Below are 14,555 nucleotides of genomic sequence, written 5' to 3' on the forward strand. Positions count from 1 at the left end.
TTGTAGGTCAAAAAGAATTTGTTGTTAGAAGCAAACAAATTCAAAATTAATTTTGAATTACTGATATGCTCTTCCAAAAAGAGAATAGTGCATTTCCTCTGCAGGAAGATCCAAAAAGAAATATGTTCACTTGAGCAATTGAGGGGTGCTAACTAATTATTATCATATGACTAATTAATTATCATCGCACAAACCTACGATTCATGTTAAATATAGTCTGTTCCAGAGTGATTTTATAAACCTGGACCAAGGAATCAATCAGTCAGTAGGGTAGTATTTGTTTCTGAGTTTGAAAGTAGCACTTGTCAAATACATTTCCAGGAAGAATTTGCAAAAATGTCAACTCTTTTGAATTCAAGCTGGAAGGAAAACTAACAAAAATTCAGATGCTTACACATACGTTTCTCTTTTCTCAGAATTCATCAATTAGATATTGAGGAAGTTCATTTAAAATTTAATTATCCAAGTTTTCCTTCTTTTATAACTTACCCTTATGATTAATTACCCCATACTTGTTGATTATTTTCTCTCTTTCCTATGAACATATTAGCATGAAACCATAACGATGTTAAATTACCTTTAAAAACACATAAAAATCAGTGGAGCATGCTGTTTTCCTCTTTACATGAAATCTGCTCTAAATATATTACAATATTTTAACACATTTTAGGAGTGTTTATTTTAGCCCCAATTCTAACACAGCTTGGGCTTACTGAACATGTTAAGTGGAGCCTGTGCCTCTCTGTATGGCATTCTGGATTGTTGTAATAAGGTGTATCCAGGTTGGATTTTTTCATTATTGATTTAATCAATAAATATTTTCAGAAATGATGAGAAACATGTAAGACTTTTAACTAGCTAAAATTGGCTTTTTATTCCTAATATTTTTATAATAGTATTGCTTCATTCTGAAGATAACTATGTCAAAATATTTCCTTCATTAAAAAAGTAAATCAGAGTTTCCGAAGCACGTTCTATATTTTAAAATTCATCTAAAGGGAATGACACTGACACTATGCTAGAACAGCCTACAGTACCCCCCAATATTTTGGCTTGCTGTCCAGAAAGCAATGGTTTATTTGAGTGTCTGCCTCTTCTGTGAAACTCTCATGTGTACCATATGTTAACAATCATATAACCTTATTACACATTCCTATTATCTTTTTGTTTTGTTGACACTTATCATGTGTGAGTATGTTTGCATATGTGCGTTTATGTGTGTGTATGAGAGAAAGAAAGCGGAGGATTGAGAAGAGAAAGATCATAGGGGAAAGACTCAACCTTATTCATCCTATTTTCTAGACAATGATAGCAACACTCAAGAAATGTTTGTCAAATGAATATTAATTTGGTTCCAAAGTTAGAATTGTACTATAAATTGCCTTTGAAATGTGGTAAACTCATTTAAACAAATACTTCATTATACCTCTCTTCATTTAAATGAGCATGTAATTTTATTTAAAATGGTGGTGCTTTTATCAGCGATATTAATTTTCTTTGGTTTATCAAAAGTTCACATGTATCATTTCTACATTCATCCATTCATTGAGTCAATAAATATGTATTCAGGACCTGCTATATACTATGCTATATACTAAACACATACTAGGCACTGAGGATATATTTCGATACTGAAATATTTAAATATATGAATCAAGTTCATCTTAACAATACCATATAAATCAATGTAATAAGGTAATAGTAATAAGGCTAATTTCACTATAGGCTAGATCTATATCACAAATATGATTCTTAAACATGGAGCAGGCATATTTTTTAAAACAAGATGAATGATCAGTTAAGTAAAATATCAGTTAAAATTATTGGTTTTATGTAGACTAATTTCTGGTAAACTCTTTTTATGTATACCAGCTAATTATACTAATAATATTATATTAATAACAATAAAACACTAATTTTATATCAATTATTCACAGAAATTCATTTTATTTCATTATATAAATTATCTATATAAATAATTTTATATAAATTATTAATTGAGCATCTACCAATGTGCCAGACACAGAGGATACAAAAGTGAACAAGCAAGTCAGAAATCCCTGATCTTAAGAAGCTTACATCTAGGGAGATAGGTGAAAATAAAAGATAAATCCACACATTATATAGTATGATATAGTAATATATACTAAGGAGGAAAAATGAGAGAAGAGGGATATGGGTTGAAATTTTAAATAGGGTGGCATAGGGAAGGCCTCACTGGGAAAGTAGCATTTGAGTAAAAACCTAAAGCAAGAGGCAAATTATTCTTACAGGTGTGAGAGAGAAGCAGAATCCACACCAAGGGAGCAGCAAGTAAAGACCTTCAGGCAGAAACAAGGTTGGTTCGTTCAAAAGTCAATGATTAGGCTGCTACAGCTGAAGGTGAGTGAAGGAGGAGGAAAGGCAATAAGAGAACTCAAAAACATAATGGAGTGTGGGTGTCATAGGAACTTGGAGACCTCTGCAAAGATTTTGACTTTGTGTATGAGATGGAAGGCACTGGGAAAGTTTTGAAAAGAGGAATGACATGATCTAAACAACTTTTAACAAACCACTCTGTTACTTTGGAAAATATGAAAACATTGTGCACATTTTGACATCACAGACCACATTGGCACCCATGAAAACAACACTCTAGTAATTAAAATCCTTCCTGAAATCTCATAGCCTAAACACGTTATTAATTCAATCTAGTCTCCGTCCACTTCATAACTGTTTGGAAGAAGGTAATAAATCACTAATGAACCAGCTGGATATTTCTGAACTTTATATGTCACTCAGGTCACAGAAAGATATCATTATCTTAATCTCCAATCCTGCCTACTATCAGGAAATGGAAAAACTAGTTTGGGGAAAGTAAGAAATTCTTTCTAAACAAATGACCAGTGACATTCAAAAGGCCAGTCACATTATTGAAAGATTATTTGTTTTATTATTCATACTTTTGGATAGTTAAATATTATCTGATTTATCAAAGGTTAGCCAAACATAAATCTCTAAAATGATAATGATTATCAACAGAAAACGTCAAGTTTTAATGTTTTAAAACTTGCATAAATTAAGCAATCTATAAAATCTATTCAGATCTATTTTTTTTCTATTTTTACAAAATAAGTTAGTAACTGATTTTACAAACAATGATATCTCATCTTTGGAGTATTTTGCCTTCTAATTACTAAGGATTCTATTACTGGTAAAGTAAATTACTTTTTCACATTAATAATTAGAAATTGTCCTCCAAATGAAGCAAAAGACTCTATCATTTGTTTCTTTCTAATTTTTTTTTTTTTTTTTTTTTACAAAATGTTAACTGTTTTGTTTCTAAACCAAATATATGATTTTTCCATTTGGCTGTGCTTGGATAAAGAAATGTGAATCAAAGTCTCCCTTGACTATAAGTATCTATGATTGGCTTCCAGAGGTAACGTCAGCAACCAATGGTTACACAATTCTAAAACTTTCTGTCTCTCCCAGAATATCATTTATTTGTAAAATTTTACACAAATCAGGTCTCCGTATTTGTATTTCTACCTTTATTTGTAGCCAAAGCAGAAAAAAACTATAGGTTTTTGAAATTTCTTTCTCAGTCAACAACAGGAAATCACTTTATAATGCAAATATAAATTATTTTAAGCAAGTTCTAATTTTAAATTATCATTTTTTATCTTGTTAGTTAAAACTTCTGAATTCAAAAAAATCCTCAAATGTTGAAATTTAAACCAATGCCTGCAAACTAACTCCATTCAGTTATCAAAAGTTTTTATTTGTCATAAGCCTCATTATATGTCAGTAATAACAAATGGCATTGTCTTCTCTTATTAAAATAAAACAATCTGATAGCAACATGAATCAAAAAGTTAGAATAGACATTTATTCATAAGACATCAATAACCACTTTTTAAAATCAAAATATGTGGTTAGATTTTTTTTGAAACTGAGTTGGTTATATAACATTTTAATCTGATGTCAAATGCCATTGTTAAAGAGTTTCATGAATACTACTCCTAAAGCCCAAAAGAAAGACTGTTCTAATTTCTTCAAGACTCCTAATGTATGGGAGAGAATTTCCTCTTGTGAGTTCCTACCATACCCATGATAATTTTATTCATATTTTTATAATCAGTGGTTCTGACTTCTCATAAGTTTGTTGGTTACAGCACTGAACTAATGATTTGTAAATTCATTTAGTTTTCATATTGTCCTGTTTCCACAGACCTGTTTTATGGTAACAGGCTGTCAATGTAACCCTGGCCAGTTATTGCACAGCTATCGTATATACCACTGCAACCCCAGCACCTAGCACAGGATCTGACACAAGCCAGGGAGAGGGGTAATTGGCGGTAGTCAAATAATGCTTAAGAGAGGGATACCACTAAAGTCAAAGTGTCTGGGTTCACATCCTAGGATTGCCCTTCTGACTCTGTGTCCTTAAGCAAATTACTTAGATACAGTTATAAAATGGTTTTATGTTTGTAATTATTGCATGGGATTAAATGAGGCACTACATGTATTTGGCAGTGAACTTTTTATGTTATACATTAAATATTAAAAAGGAAACAAATAGCTGATGATGGCTTATACCTAATGCCACATACTTTCACCCACATGCATTATGAACTATCTCTATGTTCTGTTCTTAAAAGTTCTTTTATTACAGTTTTAAGGTATCATAAGTAGCATGATCATGCATACTATGGTTTGCAATTCACCATGCTTTTTTTTCTGACAAGTACTGAAAAAAACTCTTTAATAAGGTTTTCATAAGTACAATTAAGTACAGTGATATGTATAAATGCCTATTCTGCAAGAGTTTCTAAAATGGAATTGGGTATAAACATATTCTAGAAAAGTAATCTCTTCAAATTCTTTCATTCTCTTCCTATTAAAATGATCAGTGATGGCATAATAAAACTTTTGTCAAGAATAAAAGATTGCCATAAAAAATCCTTGTGATAAGAGCTAGAATAAGAGAAATGTAGCCGATTCAGTCACATTAAAGAGATAAAAGACAGTGGAGTCAATTTCAACAATGATAGTAGATCATGATTTATATTAAAAAGACTTTTGCAATTAATGGAATAATCTGTTTGTTTTCCAGTGAACAATGCTATGTACTTGAAACAGTAGCATCTGTTCTCATATGATAATATATGAAAGAAGGGAAATTAATTTGTCTTTAACCATGTGCTATAAAACATATTAGTTATGAACTCAAAGAATCATGAAACATTATTTCAACTGAAGTGGAATCAGATCTAAGTTTGTTAATGTTATTCATGCTATATTAAATACAGGATAACAAGAACAAGTTTAAGACCTGAAACATTTTTTAGGGATTCTTTGGGATAAGACTGCTTATATATAATGTCATAAACAAATTACATAGTTATAAAACAGCATAGACTTTGTAATACGACAGATTGAGTCTTGCAATTTTTCTGATCTGGACAAGTTACTTGAACTTTTTACATCTAATCTCATCTATAAAATGAATAGAATTTTACCTGCTTAAAGGAGACAGAATTTTATCTAACAGAGGAGGTCATCTACTCAAAGAGTATAGACTAGAACCTAACTTTGTATCATATAAGGAAGTGTAAGTTCCTTTCTTTCATCCTGCCATTCTTTTCTAGAATGTATATGACTTTATGAATAGTTTTACCTTTTTTTGAAATTTAAACAATTAGGTGAAAGATTAAATCAGACTGTACTAATCAAAAGCATACACTTCTTTAAAATTGAGTTGCAGAGGTTAATATATATTATTGTAAACAATATTGCAAAAAAGTAGCTACTTGATGAAAGGATTTATTTATTTATTTATTTTTGGCTTCGGTGGGTCTCCGTTGTTGCACGCAGGCTTTGTCTAGTTGTGGCGAGTGGGAGCTACTCTTCGTTGCAGTGCACAGGCTTCTCATTGCGGTGGCTTCTCTTGTGGAGCACGGGCTCTAGGCGCGCGGGCTTCAGTAGTTGTGGCACATGCGCTCAGTAGTTGTGGTTTGTGGGCTCTAGAGCTCAGGCTTAGTAGTTGTGGTGCACAGGCTTAGTTGCTCCGCGGCATGTGGGATCTTCCCGGACCAGGGTTCGAACCCATGTCCCCTGCATTGGCAGGCAGATTCTTAACCACTGTGCCACCAGGGAAGTCCTGAAAGGATTTAAATATTTGCTTATTTTATGCTATATGATCTCTTCTCTTACGGTCTATATCCCCCTTATTTAAAGAATATTTACAAAGCTTGAAAACAGAAAAAAAGAACTGGTTAAAGATGAGTCTCTTGTACATGCCAGGCATGTTTCTGACTTAGCATCTCCGTCCACTGTTCCCTCTGCCTGGATTGTGCTTCCCTCTTATATCTACAAGGCTAATTCCTTCTCTTTCTTTAGGCTTTCATTCAAAAGTCACTTTTTCAGTGAAGCCTTCCACGTAACACCTTATTTAAAATTCCAGGATACTCTCTCATTGGTTTTTCTCCTTGGTACATACTACTATAACATATTATATAATATGCTTAATTATCTTGGAGAAAGATTTCATAGAAGAAAAGAGACCTGGAAAAGGAGAGACAAATTTTGAAATATATAAAAATGGCTAAGGCAAGAGCTTATACTGGAATAGGATACAATTGAGATTTAGAAGAAGAGGAAAGGAATAATGATGATAAGGAAGACACTTCATTAGTCTTGAAATGCAACATGAAAAACATGGATTTCATATGGAGATCTTGACAGTGTTATTGGATGGATGGAGGCAGTGAGAATTCAAAACACTAAGAAGGTGAGCTTTACTGCTTACTGAGTTTATCAGGGAAGGAGATAGACATCTTAAACAGAAACTGCCAAAATATGCCAGTAACAGTTGCATCACTCTGAGCAATACTATAACACTTCTGGCATTACATGCTGATAACTGCTTATCTAAAGGGAAAAAAAATATATATATATATATGTATTTTTCTGTATCATAATTTCTTAATTAGATGAACAATAAGTAACTAAATATATAGTTTAAGGAACTTTATTCATTTTCATTCTTTTATACTTTAAGGAAACTATGGAAGTAGAGTTTCAAAATAATTTTTAACTCAGAAAAACACTCTCCTGATGTATTTTTATTGGACTAAATTTAAATCCACATGTATATCAGAACATACAATAAGCATTTTAGATGTTTCCATTTTCTTAACTTTAATGGCATCTGTGCTATACTGGAGACTTTCTGACCCCATAATTTCTTTACATGAAGATTCATAATCTTTTCTATGAAAATAAAATTGTTGTCACAGACACTTGAAATGTTCAACTTAGATGAATTCTCTGTATTTTCTGCATATGAAAATTTTCCTTATTTAATAACAATACAGACTGTATGTTGAGATATTAAACATAACCATTTTTAAATGTATATTACATATTTCATCTTAGTGTGCATATGCTATTTCTTTGATATCAAAAGAAACTGTTACAAAGTCATTATGAAAATGGCTACTCTACATATATTTTCCCAAAATGTATTATAACTTTTATTTTTCCTGCTACCTTAGAGAAAAGAGTGTTTTATGATATTTCCCCAATATTCTATAGCAAGTACTTTTTTCCCATTTACTTTTAGGAATGCAGTAGAAACTAAAGGTTCAGAGAGTACAGCTGTTATTATAACAACTTGTTGAAACTCTGACTTTCTCACTTATTATTGGTGCTATGGACCAAATTGGCCTCTCCCTCCCCAGTAGTCATATGCTGAAGCCCTAACCCCTCAATGTGACTGTATTTGGACACAGGCCTATAAGGAGTATAAGGAAGTAACAGATTAAATGAGGTCATTAGGGTGGGGCCCTGATCCCTTAGAATTAGATCCCTTAGAATAGTGATTCTATAAAAAAAACACACCAGAGAGAGAGCCCTTCCTCTCCCTCTCTCCACCATGTGAGGAGAGAACAATAAGAAAGACTACAAGAAGCCAGGAAGAGAACTTTCACCAGAAAGCAACCATACTGGCATATTTATCTTGCACTTTCAGCATCCAGAGGTTGCTTCATTGCAACCTCTCAATCTATTTATCATTTTGTACTGGACATCTTCTATCCTAATGAATAATGAAATATTGAGTATGATTCTAAATGAAATCAATATAGCCCATATTAAAATTATAAGTTGGTTTTCAACATAATTTTTTTTTAATAACAAGAGTTTGTCCTACTAAATGCACACTGTTTTCTTTTAGAGATACTAAATAGTGGTAAGGGAATTTTATTGGTCAATAACTTTGCTGTTTCCCACCCAATACTCCAGACTGAAGAGAAGACGTTTCTCCCCTCAGCAAACCAAGCAAACAGCCTGTTTGCCATGCCTCTTACCTGAGTGACCCAAATTGTTTTCCAACATCAGATTATGAGTATAGAGATAGAATAGGAAGGAAGGTAAGCGTAGAAAAAGTAATTGCCTCAGAAAGCTCATTTAGACTGTGGCTATAAGGACATAATCGAAACTCTTTGAAGGCCTTACACCTTTTCTCATTCACTTCTTTACTCCACCTTCTTTATGTCACTCTAGGACATCATCAGTTACTGCTTGTACTAACTGTAGCTTCTACAAGTATCTCTTCCTCTAATCTTTACCAAACTTCCATTAATCCCTCAAATATCCATTTAAGCACTACTTCTGGTAGAAGCCTTCCCTGGAGAGGACAAACACACACACACCATACAAACATACTCAAAGGCAGGTGCTCATGACAATTTCTTACCTAGCACCGCGCGCTGCTGAATACTTAACATTCTCAGTTGCAATTAATATCAGCCTTCTCTGAAAGACCATGACTGTATCTTCCTGATCACTCTGTCCTTAGTGATTAGCTAAGATCCAGGCATATAGTTGACACTTTATAACACAGTATTCATGATTCACTCATTGAACGAATTAATAAAACATACTTGTGGAGGAGAATGGGGGTACAAAGAGTAATAGTTCCACATTCTATGCATGAGGGCTTAATGGTGAACTGTTGTCTCAGAAATGAGTAGAAATTCAACAGGAACTCTAATGAGTTGTACGATCGTAAGAGAGCAGTTTTAAAAGTCGATTTTACGTGTTTACAGGAACAGACAAAAGATACTGGAATAGTGCAAAGCCCTCTCATATTATCCCAAAGCACTGACATGGGACCTGCATAATTTGAAAATGTTTATATCTTTCTAGCAACTGATATGAGTAAAAGCCTAGAGTAATTGTGTGAAAAATACAAATATAAATGCATTCATTCAATTTCTCAAGTAAATATAATTTTGCTGAGCAAATGGCAAGATTTCCTTAAAGCAGGATGATAGGGGAAGGGCAGGGAGGGACAGATTGGGAGTTTGGGATTGACATGTACATACTGCTATATTTAAAATGAATAACCAACAAGGACCTACCATATAGCACAGGAAATTCTGCTCAATATTACGTAACAACCTAAATGGGAAAAAATTTTGAAAAAGAATAGATACATGTATATGTATAACTAAATCACTTTGCTGTACACGTGAAACTATCACAATATTGTTAATCAATTATACTCCAATATAAAATAAAAAGTTAAAAAAAACCCAGGATGATAGGGATAATCACTAGCCTCTAACTTGCTTGATACTGTAACTTCATAACCATATTTAGTAAAATCTACAGGCTGTTTAATTGCTTTCCATTTTAAGTATTAACTGTTTTCCTCAGAACTTCAAATAAGGTCTCCAGACCAGAAGGCCATGGGAGTGGCCTATCAAAAAAGAATTCAGTTTTTTGAGAGTTTTTTCATGAATCAGTGTTGAATTCTGTCAAATGCTTTTCCTGCATCTATTGAGATTATCGTATCATTTTTATCCTTTATTTTATTAATGTGGTATATCATATTGATTGATTTGTAGATGTTGAACCATCCTTGTATCCCTGGAATAAATTTCACTTGGTCATGGTGAATGATCCTTTTAATGTATTGTTGAATTTATTTTGCTATTATTTTGTTGAGGATTTTAGCATCTATGTTCACCAGGGATATTAGCCTATAATTTTCTTGTCATGTACTTGTCTGGATTTGGATCAGGGAAATGCTGGCCTTGCTAAATGAGTTTGGAAATGTTCCCTCCTCTTCTGTTTCTGAAAGAGTTTGAGAAAGACTGCTATGGATAGAAACTCATGCAGGATTTCTATGTCATAGTCTGGAAGTAGATTTCTTCTTGTATTATGTTGAGGTACATTCCCTCTACACCCAGTTTGTCACTGCCCTCCATTGATACCAGACAGTCTGGGTCTGCCACAAGTGTGATTCCCAGCTCTGGGACACAACTGTGCACTTTGGGAATAGGGGGCCCTGGGGAAGCCTCCAAACTTGGTGTTGGCAACCAACACTGCAGCAAGGCAGACACAATCCTGTGCTTAGGTTCCAGCTTAAAGATTCTAAAAATATATCCTTGCCTCTAGGGTATGACTAAGCCTCCTAGCTGGAGGTCAATGCTCTATATTGTGAACTTTCAGTGGACCCTGAAGGATGACTGGGCTGCCCTGAATCTCCATGGGAAATGTGATGACATCATGCAGCTCTCTTGGACAAGCTGAGCCTGGAGATCTCCTTCTACAGCAGGTGGCAAAACTCCATCTTTTGCCAGGCAACTTCCCTGTATTTGGATGAAGAAGAAGTCACACAGAAGCAGAGAGGAGGCTCTGCCTGGGGAACAGGGCCCCCCATCTGACTCAGCCCCCATTCTAGGGAGCTAGTTTGTCAGGGGCTGCACCAAATGCACAAAAAGAAAGAAAGTAACATAACCTCATGTTTGATGAAGAAAAACAATGGGCAATTTCCATATGGCTATAACTCTCCTTCACAGGTAAGTATTATCTTGAAGGCCTGGGCTGCCCTCATGGGATCTACTAAGAAATCTTTGGGGGTGACACCACCATTGTGACATTTTAAGTCACTTGTCTCTGCTTGTAGAGAAACCCATTGCACTGCTGTGATTGTCCTCTGATATAGGTTTGACTGTTGAAGACACTTCCCACCTAAAAGGAGGTAGCTGTGACATCTTTCTGTGAGAAGAGAACACAGGAGGTTATTCCAGACCTGGCTGGCCAAGAGAAGCACATTAATCATTCACTGGGCTAGTCTCAGGAACTTCAATGTTATTTCTACTACTTCTTGCTAAAACTGTTAACTTTATAGAAAATTATTTTCTGTATTTGGTATGTGACAAAGGGTTGGTTTTGAGTCTTGGCTCTAAGCAGATCTTTTTATTCTTCTTAAACATTTCTGCACTGTCAGAAAAAAATAGTGTAGAACATACCTCTCTATACCAAACTGAGTATAGAGTGAATACTTCAACATAATAAAACCCATATGACAAGCCTGCAGTTAATATCATTTTCAATGGTGAAAAGCTGGAAGCTTTTCCTCCAAGATAAGGAAAAAGAAAGGATGTACATTCTTGCCACTTTTATTCAACATAGTACTGGAATTATGAGCCAGAGCAATTAGGCAACACAAAGAAACAAAAGAAATCTAAATTGGAAAGGAAGAACTAAAACTGTTTCTATTTGCAGATGACATAATACTGCTTGTAGAGAAAACACTAAAGACTCCACCAAAAAAAAAAAAAAAAAAAAAAGAGTAGAACTAATCAACAAATTCAGTAAAGCTGAAAGAGACAAGATCAATATATAAAAATCAGTTGTATTTCTATACACCAATAATAAATTATCAGAAAGAGAAATTAAGAAAACAATCCCATTTATAATTGCAGCAAAAAGAATAAAATACCTAGGAATAAATTTAACCAAGGTGGTGAAAAACCTGTTTACTGAAAACTGTAAGACATTGATGAAGAAATCGAAAAAGACTCAAATTAATGTAAAGATATTGCACGCTCGTGGATTAGAATTAATATTGTTAAAACATCCACACTACCCAAAACAATCTACAGATTCAAACATAGATGAGGATAACAATCCCAATCAAAATTCCAATGGCATTTTTCACAGAAATAGAACAAACAATTCTAAAATTTACATGGAACCACAAAAGACCCCAAACAGCAAACACAATCTTGAGAAAGAAGAACAAAGCTAGAGGCATCATACTCCCTAATTTCAAACTACACTACAAAGCTATAGTAATCAAAGCAATACGGTATTGGTATAAAAACAGGTACATAGATCAATGTAATAGACTAGAGAATCCAGAAATAAGCCCACACACAAACTGTCAATAAATTTATGACAAAGGCACCAAGAATATAAAATGGGGAAAAGATAATCTCTTCAATAAATAATGTTGGAAAAACTGAAAATCCACATGCAAAAGAATGAAACTAGACCCCTATCTTCCACCACACACAAGAAACAACTCAAAATGGATTAAAGATTTGAATGTAAGACCTCAAACCATAAAATTCCTAAAAGAAAGCATAGAGGGTAAGTTCCTTGTCATTAGTCTTAGCAATGAGTTTTTGATTTGACACCAAAAGCAAAGACAACAAAAATAAACAAGTAAGACTATATCAAACTAAAAAACTTCTGCATAGCAAAGAAAACAAACAACAAAATAAAAATACTGAATGGGAGAAAAATATCAGCAAACATGTAAGTGATAAGGAGTTAATATCCAAAATATATAAAGATTTAATGCAGTTCAATAGAAAAACAAAATAGACAATCCAATTAAAAAATGGGCAAATGATCTGAATAGGCATTTTTTTTTCCAAAAAAGACATATGAATGGCCAATAGGTACATGAAAATGTGCCCAATATCACTAATCACCAGGAAAACACAAATCAAAACCACAATGAGGGCTTCCCTGGTGGTGCAGTGGTTGAGAGTCCGCCTGCCGATGAAGGGGACACGGGTTCATGCCCCGGTCTGGGAAGATCCCACATGCCATGGAGTGGCTGGGCCCATGAGCCATGGCCGCTGAGCCTGCACATCCGGAGCCTGTGCTCCGCAGCAGGAGAGGCCACAACAGCGAGAGGCCCGTGTACCACATACACACACAAAAAAGACACAATGAGATATCACCTCACTGAAACCTGTAACACGTGTTGGTGAAGATGAGAAAAGGGAACCCTTGTACACTGTTGGTGAGAATGTAAATTGGTTCAGCCTATCTGGAAAATAATATGGAGATTCTTCAAAATATTAAAAATAGAACTACCATACAATCCAGCAATTCCACTTCTGGCTATATATCGTAAAGAAATGAAAACAAGTTATCTGCACTCCCATGTTCATTGCAGCATTATTCACAATTGCCAAGATATGGAAGCCACCTATGTGTCCATCAATGCATAAATAGATAAAGAAGATAGGTAGAGTCAGCAGCCAAGATGGTTATCAGATTGGCTGTCACAGTATCATAGCACTTGTGTTCAAATGACCCTCATTTACTTAATAACAGCGCCAAAATGCTAGAATAGTGATCCTGGTAATTCGAATATTATCAAAAAGAAGTTGTAAAGTGCTTCCTTTAAGTGAAAAGGTGACATAATAAGGAAACAGAAATCGTATGACATTGTTGCTAAGATCTACGGAACTTCCTACCCAAAAACTCTGAATGAAGCTTATAGTTTCTCTTCTGATCAGGGTGGCCGTGGGGCTAACAGTGTCTTGGTGCTCTGGCCAGGTGTCAGGCCTGTGCCCCTGAGGTGGGAGAGCCGAGTTCAGGACATTGGTTCACCAGAGACCTCCCGGTTCCACGTATATCTAATGGCAAAAGATCTCCCAGAGATCTCCATCTCAATGCCAAGACCCGGCTCCACTCAACAACCAGCAAGCTCCAGTGCTGGACACCCTATGCCAAATGACTAGCAAGACAGGAACACAACCCCACCCATTAGCACAGAGGCTGCCTAAAATCATAAAAAGGTCACAGAAACCCCCAAACACACCAGCAGATGAGGTCCTGCCAACCAGAAAGACAAGATCGAGCCTCATCCAACAGAATACAGGCACCAGTCCCCTCCACCAGTAAGCCTACACAACCCACTGAACCAACCTTAGCCACTGAAGGCAGAAACCAAAAACAATGGGAACTATGAACATGCAGCCTGCAAAACGGAGACCCAAAACACAGTAAGCGAAGCAAAATGAGAAGACAGAGAAATACACAGCAGATGAAGGAGCAAGGTAAAAACCCACCAGATCAAACAAATAAGAGGAAACAGGCAGTCTATCTGAAAAAGAATTCAGGGTAATGATAGTAAAGATAATCCAAAATCTTGGAAATAGAATAGAGAAAATACAAGAAACGTTTAACAGGGACCTAGGAGAACAAAAGAGCAAACAAACAATGATGAACAACACACTAAATGAAATTAAAAATTCTCAGGAAGGAATCAATAGCAGAATAACTGAGGCAGAAGAACATATAAGTGACCTGGAAGATAAAAGAGTGGAAATAACTAACGCAGAGCAGAATAAAGAAAAAAGAATGAAAAGAATTTTGGACAGTCTCAGACACCTCTGGGACAACATTAAATGCACCAACATTCGAATTATAGGGGTCCCAGAAGAAGAAGAGAAAAAGAAAGGGACTGA

At 34.8% G+C, this 14,555-nt stretch overlaps 1 pseudogene; it reads left to right on the forward strand.

Moving 5' to 3' along the window:
• LOC117201830 (NAD-dependent protein deacetylase sirtuin-7-like) overlaps nucleotides 1–10,794 on the forward strand; it is a 75,389-nt pseudogene extending 64,595 nt beyond the window's left edge.
• The last annotated feature ends 3,761 nt before the right edge of the window (nucleotides 10,795–14,555 follow it).

Source organism: Orcinus orca, chromosome 7 (assembly GCF_937001465.1).
Source record: "Orcinus orca chromosome 7, mOrcOrc1.1, whole genome shotgun sequence".
NCBI classification, from domain to species: Eukaryota; Metazoa; Chordata; class Mammalia; order Artiodactyla; family Delphinidae; genus Orcinus; species Orcinus orca.